General features: G+C 44.9%; 1 protein-coding gene and 2 long non-coding RNA genes across 3 annotated transcripts in view; 2 read left to right on the forward strand and 1 right to left on the reverse strand.

Annotated features, from left to right (window-relative positions):
- The window catches only part of LOC138569474 (GATA-binding factor 1-B-like), a 200,195-nt gene extending 199,835 nt beyond the window's left edge, over window positions 1-360 (reverse strand). Inside the window, exon 1 of the mRNA XM_069647472.1 lies at window positions 3-360. The gene's annotated coding sequence lies outside the window, so the exon portion shown is untranslated. The remainder of the gene's footprint in view (window positions 1-2) is intronic.
- Window positions 1-12,241, forward strand: part of LOC138569475 (uncharacterized) — a 217,849-nt gene that overhangs the window by 21,963 nt on the left and 183,645 nt on the right. The window lies entirely within an intron of this gene.
- Window positions 534-9,640, forward strand: LOC138568967 (uncharacterized). Its single transcript, XR_011303026.1, has 3 exons — window positions 534-595; window positions 9,070-9,176; window positions 9,575-9,640. It is a non-coding gene; the product is annotated as an uncharacterized lncRNA (long non-coding RNA).

Below are 12,241 nucleotides of genomic sequence, written 5' to 3' on the forward strand. Positions count from 1 at the left end.
ACCTGTCTCTGGCGGTTCGGTGCGGATGCGACTGCACTCTGCAGACTTCACCCCAAGTGCGGCCAAGTTCTCCTTCTTTTGAACTGTTATCCACCTGCCGGCCGCACACGCCGCGTGGAACAAATGTCTCTTCGTACCTCGTTCTTTCTTCTCCCCTCTTTCTTCTTTGTGTGCCGTCTCTCCTCCTTCACACGACCCCTCTGCTCCAAACAGTGGCCTCTGCGGGCTCTTCTTCAGCGGCCCTGCTGTCCTTGTCTTCCCCTCTTCTCTTCTCGCCGCTGCCACTCCCTCCCCACTCTTCCCCCCTCTCTTCAGCTCTCTCTTTCACCCTACCACTCCTCTCTCAGTATCTCTTTTCTCTCTTTGAGACTTTCCCTCTGGCGGGTGGCGAGCCCTGGGGGCTGGTGTAGGGCCTCCAAAGTGACATATCACCCCCCCTCTCTGCTGTCTCCTCCTTCCAAACTGGCCCCACCCTTCCTGCTACTGTACACCACTGGCAGTAAACACTGTGCCCAGCATCTGAAAGGGACACTTTCTCGAAGTGATGAGCAGGGAAAGCCCGTGTGAACAAGCTCCTTGCAAAGGCCCAAGCAAGGTATCTAGAAAGCCTTATCATGTCTGGCAGGAACGCTCTTTACGGTAGCTCAGCAGGCTCCATGGCCAGTTGGGAGATCTGTACACTCCTATTATATTTGCTATGTGTTTTTTTTGTTTACTTCTGCAAAAAATGGTGATTCTTTCATCTTGGCTTGTTCTCCTATATCTGATCAGTGCTGCTAGAAGCAAGGCAATCCACAGCAATCATAATCGAGCTACTGCAAATGGTTCCAGGTGTTTACACTGCTAATTTTTCTTTTTTACCACCAATTCATTTACTACTGATTTTTCGACCATTTTCGACATGGTGCAGCTTTAAAATTCGGGCGGGAAACCCCCCTCAGCCTTCTGTAAGCCTTCAGCGTAATCCCTACCGCTAAAAGACCAACAGCCCCCTCCCCAAAGATACCACCCGTTTTATTTACATTAATTAAGGTGTGTATATTTCATTGCAATGGTTATTCTGTGCTGACAAATGCACAGGGAAAATTCTGCAATGGAAATCACTGGGAACCGGAGGAATGATTTTAAAAAAAGGTTTGAGAAAGGGGAAAAACTAAAATCAATATGGCTCTATTGTTCAGTAGTACATCTACTGGGACTTGCAATAATAAGTACATCATTTTACACACAAAATAAACCAGCAAATGAATGTAGTCAAAAAGTACAAGGAAGAAGCCAGTGGCAGAGAAAATGAGTTAGGAAAATAAAGAGCAGTGCCAGCCCGCGCTGGACAAGCTGAGGGAGCGGCAGAGAGTAGAGGAACAGAGGGAGCTATAGAAGGCGAGCAAAGAGGAAAAAAGAACCAAAGACCAGAAGAGAAGTACAACACAAACACAAATGGAGAAGAAATGACAATAAGAAAGATATGCCGGGAGGTGAGCCACACAAGCAAAGGTAAAGAAAGAGAGAGACCAAGCTGGGCGAGAGGATGAGGATGATGCGAGGGAAAGTGAATGTGTGGGGAAGAGGATGAAAAACAGACACATCAGAGGGAAAGAGTGTATGCGAGTGAATAGCCATGTGAAGAAGACGGCACAAATGTAATATAACTATATTGTAACCTGTATATATACTGCTAATGACTATGTGACTATATTGCAACCTGTATATATATTGCTAATGACCATGTAACTAAGTAACTAAGCTTTGTACTGTAACAAGTGCCAGGATGAGGACGCTATATAAAGAAACATGATGAGCACGTGGAACTCGTACCCCCCAAACACGCCCATTTATCACAGAGCAAGGAGTTGGAGGGAATCCATGTTCTCTAGGCAAGAAATATGGCCCAGTAGGAGCTTTGCACATCACAGTGTGTATGTATGCCATAACGTGTGTATCAGCGCTTCACAATCACAATCCACTTGGGCGTGCTTACATCTGCTTATACGTCCAATGGGCGGCACCCAGCCAGCAGTGGCAAGTACATGCTGCGATGATAGCCAGGGCACGTGCCCTGCCGTCGGTGTGTGTGTTGTCCGGCGGACAGGAAGAGGCACTTCTGCTCTCAGAGTGCATATATTGCTATTGATGATTTAAAAAAAGCCTCTTTCTGTTTCCTGGTGGAGGGGGGCATTAAATATATCCATCTCAGCAAAGGAAACTGAATTGATCAACTGGTCATCGGAATCAATTGATATTTATATTTTATTTGTATCGTGCTCGTACAGAACGCGCACAAGTCAAATGAGGGCATCAAGGGAGAACAAAGCAACGACCTCACTAGGCGCAGTGACTTCGAGAGCGCGCAACTGCATGGGAGATGGAGGGGGAGAGTGCATGGGAGGGGGAGAAGTGGAAGGTGCTGAGCAAAGGAATACAATAAATATTAAATAAATAATAAAAGCAACAAACAGTGGCAGACTCCTTCCTTTCGTCAGAGGTGCCCGAGGCCCATCCACCCACCGAGGTCGCCCTTTTGCAGTATATGGAATCGAGCACCACGAGTTGGCCCACATTGGGACCAATCCGCTAGGGGGATTACACCACCAAATATGCCCCAGTGCTGCGAAGCTGGCGCAAGGCGACAAGTACCGCTCATAACAAAATAAATACATTCGTTAATGAAACCGTTCTTTGTAGAACTCGCAGGGCACGAGGACCCCTGGGTGCAGCGTCAGTGGCATTAGAGCAGCCGCGTGAATAGTGCCACAGATCCGGAGGTGGTAGAGCACGGTGGGCAATTGGCACTATCTAAAACCTGCTGCAGCCAGAAACTCAATTTCATCACAGACAGCGCCAGTGCCAGAAGCCAGTGGTGCAGCTGAGACACGCTTCCATCAGCAGAGGCCTGCTCCAGCCCGCCCGGCATCACAGAGCCATTAAAAGGACTCAGCCGAATTAAGTATTCGCCGGAGTTACCATGTGTAACTGGTCACAGGTAAGTCACAGGTAGGTTCCTTATCCCAGAGGTTCCGACTCAGCCCTTCAGGCTGCTTCATCCACCCACTGTTAATCCCTGGGGTGCTGTGTAGCTGGGCAACAATGACAGCTACTATGTAAAGCACCGCCACCGTGGAACTGCAACACACGCAGATATCACAAAACAAATGTGAAAACAAAATTAAGGGATTATTAAAAAGCAATTATGGCGACATATATTGCACTGCCACGTGGTTCAAGTATGGAGTATCCTTTGGAATGTGGGGGGGGGCATGAGGTGCACCCAGTATCTTGTGGGGGCGGGGCCTAAAAGAGCACTGAGAATCATGGTGGTCAGGGGGCGCACCCAGTATCATTTGGGGGTGTGGGGTTGCACGAGGCCCACAGTAACTGGCGGCCACAGGCAGCACTGTCACGAGAAACCAACCTTCAGGTGACGCTCCCAGAGGCGGGTGGGGCGGGGGGACCCCGTTCTCACATTATCACGGACCCGCATGGACCACGCATTCTACTTCTCAACGAAAGGCAGTTTTGTGCAATTTTAAAATTAAAATAGTGCGCCAGGAATTCAGGCATTGGCAGAACTTTAGGTTCAGTTGGTCATGTGCCCATCACCCGAATACGTCTGTATGTGATCAATATGACCTTATAATGACTATATATCATCATGCGTATCACGTTTATTTGACAGCCTTGTAGGTTGAGTCCTCTCACGCGAAGGGGTGCCCTCCCATCGCCGAGCTGGGAAAATATTGTAATAGCTCGACGTCTACACCACCCCCCCGCCCCTCCCAACCTCACGCTCTATCGTTGGCTCGGTCATTTGTCTAACATTTGACCCCCACGTCGTGGTCGATATTTTCCCTCCCTTTTCTCGCACCCCTTTTATGTTGGCTCCTTCGCTTTCTGACGCTCTCAGCCTCTCTCCGTTCCTCTCTGAGTCTCACACTTTCTGACACAAAGAGGCAACATGTCCATGTATTCCAAATGTACACTAGAAATGATTATTTCCTTTTCTCCTTGACTGGCAGCGCCTCTATTAACGGCGCATCCCACCTGCGCACATCCTGCGGAATGCGCCGCGCGCGGGAGACCAATCTTCTAGAGACAAGCCCTGTATCCGTGGCCCTCTGCCGTGTTGCGCAGTCTTTTAACACACAGGTGCGGGGCCGACACTGTGCATCTTTCCTTGGTCCAATAAAAGTTATCACCACGTAAAACATACACAATTCTGTGACCAAAACTCCCACCCACCACCCCACAAAACATGACATGGTGAGGCTGACCTGTCTCTGGCGGTTCGATGCGGATGTGACTGTACTCACCAGACTTCACGCGAGCTGGGGCAAACTCATCATTTCTTTTGAACTGTTAACCACCTGCTGGCTGGACACACTGTGACGAATCAACTTCCGGGGCACCAGTGGTCCAGGGATGAATATCGGTTTCTAAAGCATTAAGCGCTTTGAAACATTTTGTGTATAGGCGCTATATAAATAAACTATCATAACATATCATATCAATCAACCCCACACCTCTAGTACACCAGAAGGGACCCGAACAGATTGGAATACAAGTGAATTATAAGACCTCCTTCTCCAATTTTGGTAACGTGGATGGAACAGCAGACTTGTCTCCGCAAGGTCGTGGATCGTTGGTTAGTTGCAACATAGTGAAAACAAAATTATTACCCGATGATAAAAGGGACTGTCCTGTCAAGATTGTATGAAAATATCTACTTTATTATTACTACAACAAACAGTTCTAGCACACTACAAAATATAACCCACCCTGTAAATGAACATAGAGGACAGACAGTTTCACGAAGGAAAGGGATGCACTCTGGATGTTGACAGGGGGGTCGTTAGTAATGTAATCAGTATTGCAGTTCAAGGTTATTTGGTTCCAGCACCAAGAGGGCAAAGGGTCTTAACTATCTCTCGGGTCTTTCGGGAGAGTTATTGTAGGCAACAGGCTTGTCCTTTGTCCAGAGATTCTACGGCACTTCCCACCTAGCAAGCTTGTTGGCAGAACTTAGCAGGGCACCCTGTGTGCTGGCTGGGCACCAGTTGTAGAGCTGCTGGACGGGTTCTCTGAGTCCGATATCTCCCTCTGTTCCCTGGTAGATGTTAAGGGGAGGGATCTTGCTTCCCTCTTGGAACTCCTGGCCTTCCTTCACTGGTGGAAGATGTAAGGTAGACTGTACCTTCAGCCTGGGTCGAAATGAGTCCTTATTACTCATTACAAAGTCGTCGGATGATCTGCTAAGTGAGAGGTTCAGCCCACTTTTAAAGCCAAATGGGCCCCAGTGATTGGTGCAGGCTAAGCCTACCTTAATGAACCAATCTTGGGTCCCCACCAACAATCTTCTGTTATGCATGAGGTCAGGACCAGAGTGCTCTGCAACAGACAGACAAGGGGTGACAGCATATACCTAAGAATGTCCTATGAAGATATTGAACATTTAACAGACAAAAGAGCAAAAACATTAGGCTTCACGGCTGACAAAGCAGATGCCATATTGGGACTAATCAAAGATACAACACGCACCAAAGCAACCAACGACCCGATAAGTAAGATCAAGCAACTCGAATATTCAATCAGAAAGTTGATAAATAGGAAATTACATGCTGTGACATTGAGCAGATACTACAAAGTACAAAGAATCCCGAGAGGGTTGAGGATACCCTTACGTCCAACTTTGTGTAAAGAGAGTAAAGATTTCGTCGAGAAATGGGAGCAGATCCTTAATAAGTGCTCTCTAGATTTGATACTCCTCACGATCAAAGAATTATCGGAAAATATCAAAGAACTTGAAAACGAGATTGAAACATTATCTAAAGAAATCACAACGATAACTAAGGCTGAATCTTTTGCAAACATTTTGGCAGACATCAATGCCAAACTTGAAGGCTACGAACAAGATCTCGAAGCGAGAAAAGTTAGAAAATTCCGCAGAGATACATATGATTATTTGAATAACGAAGTATACACATGGGCAGACAAATATACACAAGCCAACACGAGGACAAATAGACCAACTAGTGACAACAGCAGTTCAGAATCAGACGCAGAACCAAGACCACAGCAGAATACTGATAATCAAACAGCGAGTGGTTCAGGAACAGTCAGAAGACCATTACAACAACCCAACCAAACCACTGAAGGTTTTTTAGACCAAAGAGGAAGAGGACGAGGAGAGGAAAGAGGAAGAAGGTACCAAGGGGTCCAGGCCAGACAACAGTCCAGTCGGAACTAGTAGTAAACCTGTCTCGAAGAACTTTATCCAGCCAAGAAATCCGCACATTGGAGAAAGGCTTAAAATTCGTACCTACCCACAGCACGAATAAGTTCCAGACTAAAGTGGAAATATATAAATTAATACGGAAACTAAAGCTTAAGGCCTACTTTGCTGAAACATCCGACGCACTAGTTCCAGAGGCAACAAGTGAATACGTAGAGTTCAAACCCAAGAGCACCTTCTGTGCACCTGTGCATGTACCGGCTATAGACATTTTTGAAAAGATGGTCATGAAAGATGTATCACAAATTCAGTTTAAAAATCCTAAGAGATATAATCTGAACAGAGGGGAGCTTTCTCGGATTAAAAATATGTTTTCAGACGATTCCATTACCATTAGACCAGCGGATAAGGGTGGCTCGATTGTTATACAAGACACAGAGGATTACCACACCGAATGTTTAAGGCAATTGGCTGATTGTAACACTTATAAGGAGTTAACACATAATCCTACAATGGAGATCAAGAAGGAATTAGAATCACTTCTTGACGAAGCATTAGAAAACCATTGGATTACAGAAAAAACGAAGTCATATCTTTTTACAGTATTCCCTAAAATGCCACACCTATACATCCTTCCCAAAATACACAAAAGGATGGAGAAACCACCAGGAAGACCAACAGTGGCAGCAACTCAGAGTATACTTCAACCACTAGGGACGTACATTGATTACTTCTTGCAACCCATTGTACAAAAAACATCCACCTTTGTTAAGGACACCACACACTTTCTACACATTTTGAATCAAATTGTATTGGATGAACATGATATTTTGTTCACTATAGACGTTGTAAGCCTCTACACAAGTATACCTCACGAACAAGGTCAAGAGGCAGTAGAAACCATCCTATTACAAACTGGGGAGATTGGAGCAAATAAGGAGTTTCTAATGATCCTACTGAAATTTATCGCCACACACTCTATTTTCGAGTACGGTCAGAAGTATTACAAACAAATATCCGGGACAGCGATGGGAGCTACCATGGCACCCGCGTATGCCAACAGCTTTATGTATATTTCTGAAAGTAAATACATCCTGGAAAATGCCAGATGGAAGCCTCACTTGAAAACATGGGTGAGGTACATTGACGACATGTTTGGAGTATGGTCTGGAGAAAGAGAAGAATTGGATATGTTTTTGATATACCTGAATGGGATAGATGCACGGTTACAATTCACCCTAGAAGTTGGTGACCCTAACGTACATTATTTAGATGTGCAAACAGTAATCAATGGAAACAGGATAAACACTACACTGTATACAAAGCAAACGGATCGAAACAACCTACTACACCGCATGAGTTTCCACCCGCCGAATCTGTTACGTAATTTACCATTCGGGCAGATGCTGAGAATAAAGCGGATCGTTAGTGACACAGAAGACTGTGAAAGGCAATTGGAACTACTTCAAGAAAGGTTGAAAGTAAGAGGTTATCCTCAAACTGATTTACAAACAGCAAGAGAAAAGACTAGTATACGGACAAGAGAACAACTGCTCACTAAAAGAACCGAACGAAAAAATCCAGATTTGGTGTTTATCACCACATATGCGATACAAAGCAATAAAATCAAAGATATTATCAGGAATAGATGGAGTATACTCACAAGCGATGCACGAACCAAGGATCTGTTTCCCCAACCACCGGTCTTTGCCTACAAGAGAAGCAACAACCTATGCAACATGTTGGTGAATACGAGAGACAAGAACTCTAATAGAAAACCAGACAAACATCCGGGCACGTATCCCTGCATGAGTTGCAGCAATTGCAATAACGTGATCAAAGGACACTGCATTACGCATCCCAAAACTGGAGCCAAAATCAAGCTTAGGTACCATGCTACTTGTCTATCAGAAAACGTAATATATGCAATTAAGTGCCCATGCGGTATATATTATGTGGGAGAGACATCACGGAAAATAGGAGTGAGGATAAACGAACATAAGTCCTGCATTCGAAACAACAACTTGACTTCAGCAGTAGCAAGACATTTTAAAGAAAAAGGGCACTCTGTGACGCAATTGAAATTCGCAGTACTAGAGCTACAATCCACCAGGAAGTGTGACAAGGATATGAAGAAATGGAGGGCTCAACAGGAAGCTTTTTGGATTGACAAACTGGATTCCCTAGCACCGGATGGAATTAATGAAGAGTTTGATTTGAGTTGTTTTTTGTAATTGTATCCATGACTAATTTTTCTTTCATTATGTACATTCACATGACAGATTATGCAGAACCGCATTCTACACAATAATGGAGTAGACCACGTGTCAAATATAGGGTATTTAGATTTGGAATATGCTTGAACCAAATTTATCAGATAAACTAAAGGTTTGAAGCAGGATTTGTGACATAAATTAACGTAAAAAGTGTAGGCATACACATTGTTAACAGAAGTTGTTTAGAGAAATTAATCACAGTACCGGTCACTATATTTATAGTAATGATATGTTGCATACTTTCATTTAAATATAGAGCGACCTGCAATAGTGGAAAGGTAATCACTAGGCTGCTGTGCTCAATTGTTTTACTGACCGTTTAAGTGATCGAGTCCATTACAACATGGCCGCCGTGTGCACCGGCGGTTCCTCCTTGTTTAACATGATCAAGTTACCATGGTAACTTTTAACAACTGAGCATACAGAGGAACGCGCGCACCCGCGATTCTCTGTAAGTTTCGTGGCACTGTGATTTGACACAAGGTAAGCGAAGTACAACGCTCCAAGTGTTCTGTAACGCTGAGCCATTAGATAGGCTAAAGATACTCGTTCTTATGTCTTCTATAGGATTTGTGACGAGCACGAGTCTACCACGTACTCACAGACCAGATTAAGCTGAGTGATTACACGACTAGCGAAACAAACGCTGACATACAAGTTCACAAGGAAACCAGGTCAGATTTAATTTCCCTTGTGCTAGAACGGAAGATAAACACAGATAGCGTTTAATGTAAAGAGTGATTGCTAACTCTTGATTTCCTTTCGTTTTGTTTTTTCTGATCTTGCTTATTGTTTCCAAATCGCTGGGCTGTCTTTACACACTCCCATCGTTAACCGTATGTACTTTTCTTTTGTACTTACATGCTGATATAATGTAATTTCTATGGAATGCTTTATCTAATGGTATATATACACACACGCATTTCTGAACTGTGCTCTTATATGTGAAATGTATGGGGTTCTTTTCAATCTGGTGCATAATGGATACACAACATTGGGTCTAAAATGGGGGTTCTCTTTAACTCTTTGGTGATTTTTCAACTTAAATGGGTGTTGCATTGATTTTTACCAGGCCCTGATGAAGGAATTTATTCCGAAATGCATTGGCCACCCGTATAGGCATCTGCAGGAATAAGAGACCTAAGATCTTGTGAGAGTTAAGAATAAAATACAGCCACACTTGAAAAGAGATTCTTTTTGTTTGTCTTTTTGAAAGATTACGTACCTGAAGTTTAAAGACTCCACTTACTAGTGGCTATAGGAGTGCAGCCCGCACCGCTGGCTTCACGGCCAAGGTCATTGAACACAGCATATACCTAAGTCTCACCCATCCTCCTGTCTGTTGTAGATCAAATTGTCTATCTGGTTAACTGAGCCCTCTGTGACTCTTGAATAAAGCGCAGGTCTCTCTCAAAGTTTGTGCTGGGAGCAGACTTCCTATTTCCCCTATATCACATCCTTCGTCCCTCTGAAAGGGGTCTGTTCTGCAGGGACACCTGCGGTAGCTGCTGGACCCAGACAGGCCATTCACTCCCTGACTTTCTTACAGAGAGGTGGGAACTAGCTTCAAGTTGACACATTGCATACTAAAGTGGTGCTAACCCCACCTTTCCTGTTTTCTGTCCGGCAACCGAGCCCCCTCAGCTGGCTTGCTTCAATTATCTTGTTAGTATGCACTGCCACCAGCCGGAGTAGACAAAAGGAATGCAAATCCATGGAGATTTAGATATTTAATTTAGGCTGCCCATGGCTGGAGGAAGGTGTACCTTTCCCCCTTCTTGAGATGCTTTGATGTACGGGGCTGTCACATTCCAGCTGAATATGACAGGGGAAGACGGCGCCTGTAGTCTGTGCCTTCTCAGAGTACACGTGACTATGCGTTTTGTGTGATGCGCAGAATAATTTTGCACATTTCTCGGAGGCTGATCTCCCATCATTCATTTTCATTATTCGCACTCTCCCCGGACAGATGGTCTAATTCCTCACATGCCCCCCAGCCTCAACATGTGAACCAACACACTACTGAGGGTCTGGTTCATCATCAAGGCGAAAGTACTGGCTGAGGCCATCTGCATTTCCATGCTGGGAGCCTGCCTTGTGCTGGATATCCATATCTAATCCCTTTAGGGATATGGCCCAACACAAAAGCTTAGGGTTCTCCCCTTACATGGCCATTAACCATCGAATAGGCCGGTGGTCCATCTGGATCGTAAAGTGAGACCCAAAGATGTAGGGTTTCAGCTTCTTTATGGCAGATACAACCAGGGCTGTCTCAAGATGTGGTGAGGCCCGGGACACAACATTTGGTAAGGCCCCCTTACAATATTTTGCACTGGGCCAGCGGCGGCACCTACGCAAACAGGACACTCGAGAAATCTCTCCTTGAGTTTGTGTGCAGGATCACAAATATGGTTTATTAATACAACTTCAAATCAACTACAGCAAAGGTAGATTTCTCTAATGAAGAAAGGTTTACAGACTAACTTTTGTATCATATGCATAAATATATATAGGATGGCATGAGCTCTCCACTCCGCCACCTCCAACTCTCTGAGGGTCAGTCGCTTTTTCAAGCAACGATTTGGGGGCATATCTCTTTCTTTGGCTGGGGTCTCCCTTTGGAACAGACTCCCTGCCTCTCTGAAACTTGAGCAAAACCATCTCCGGTTCCGGAAGCAACTCAAAACCTGAACTTTCTCTTTGCTTCTGCCTTCTCTCTTCCTCTCCCTTGCTGATCACCTGATTGATCCATGCACTGCTTACCCTCTGAATTCATGCCCAGATACCTGCCTGTCCAGTTACAATCCCGCACTGCCTCTTGGCTCCCCTGCAATTGTGGTCTGTATCTGTAACCCTACAGTCCCCACTCTTGCACTTATTCTCCACCCTTGTGCTGCACTTATGAGTACCCGCACTTGCCACCCATACAGCTCCACAATCTGGGAAATCTATGTGTACTACATGTTTATTTTAGAATGCTGTGATGTGTTTGTGCTTTAAACTGTGTTAGGCAGGGATTTGGACCGTGGTCGCTAGGTTCCAAAGTGAGATACTTCCCCACAAGACTACTTGAGGGTCTGAGCGGGAGCCCTGTGAAATTACTTGTCAATGTTGCACTGTATTGAAAATATTGATGTGCATTTTTTAGGTGTAAAAGGGGTGCAGAGTTTGAACTTTGCTGATGATAAATCCTCTGAGGGGAAGAGACAAATGTTCATGTGGTGATTAAAATACCTCCCCCACACCCTCCCAATCCTCCCGTCGTTGGACCCTCTTTCACTGCGGTAGGAGGAATGCCTCAGAAAAAAAGTCTATTTCCACCTCTGTCTGTTCGCTAAAGCAATAGTTTTGATTTATTGGTGGCACACCGAATAACCGAAACAAAAAGAATGCTGTGCAGTGGCACAACACCATTGAGCAGATAGTTAAGGAGCGGCATCAGTTTCAAACATGCATAACACAAAAACCTATCCATGCAATATCAACAGACTCACTTTGATAAAACCAAAGTCTTAAATTCTGGTCTCAGCTTTTAGATAGCCCACCTCTCCAGAGATTAGCATAGCATTATGAAAGCAAACAGCCTCTGAATTGGGATGAAAGGTACGACTAGTGGCCAAATGGAAGGTGCAATAGCTATTTGGCTTCCTAGCTGGGCTCAGGGAAATGGGACGGGAAAAGGGAGCAGGGCTGGCTGAAGATTTGTCAGGGCTGGTGGGGGTCCATTTCTTTTTGATGT

Source organism: Ambystoma mexicanum, chromosome 2q (genome assembly GCF_040938575.1).
Source record: "Ambystoma mexicanum isolate Mex_15411 chromosome 2q, UKY_AmexF1_1, whole genome shotgun sequence".
NCBI lineage: Eukaryota > Metazoa > Chordata > Amphibia > Caudata > Ambystomatidae > Ambystoma > Ambystoma mexicanum.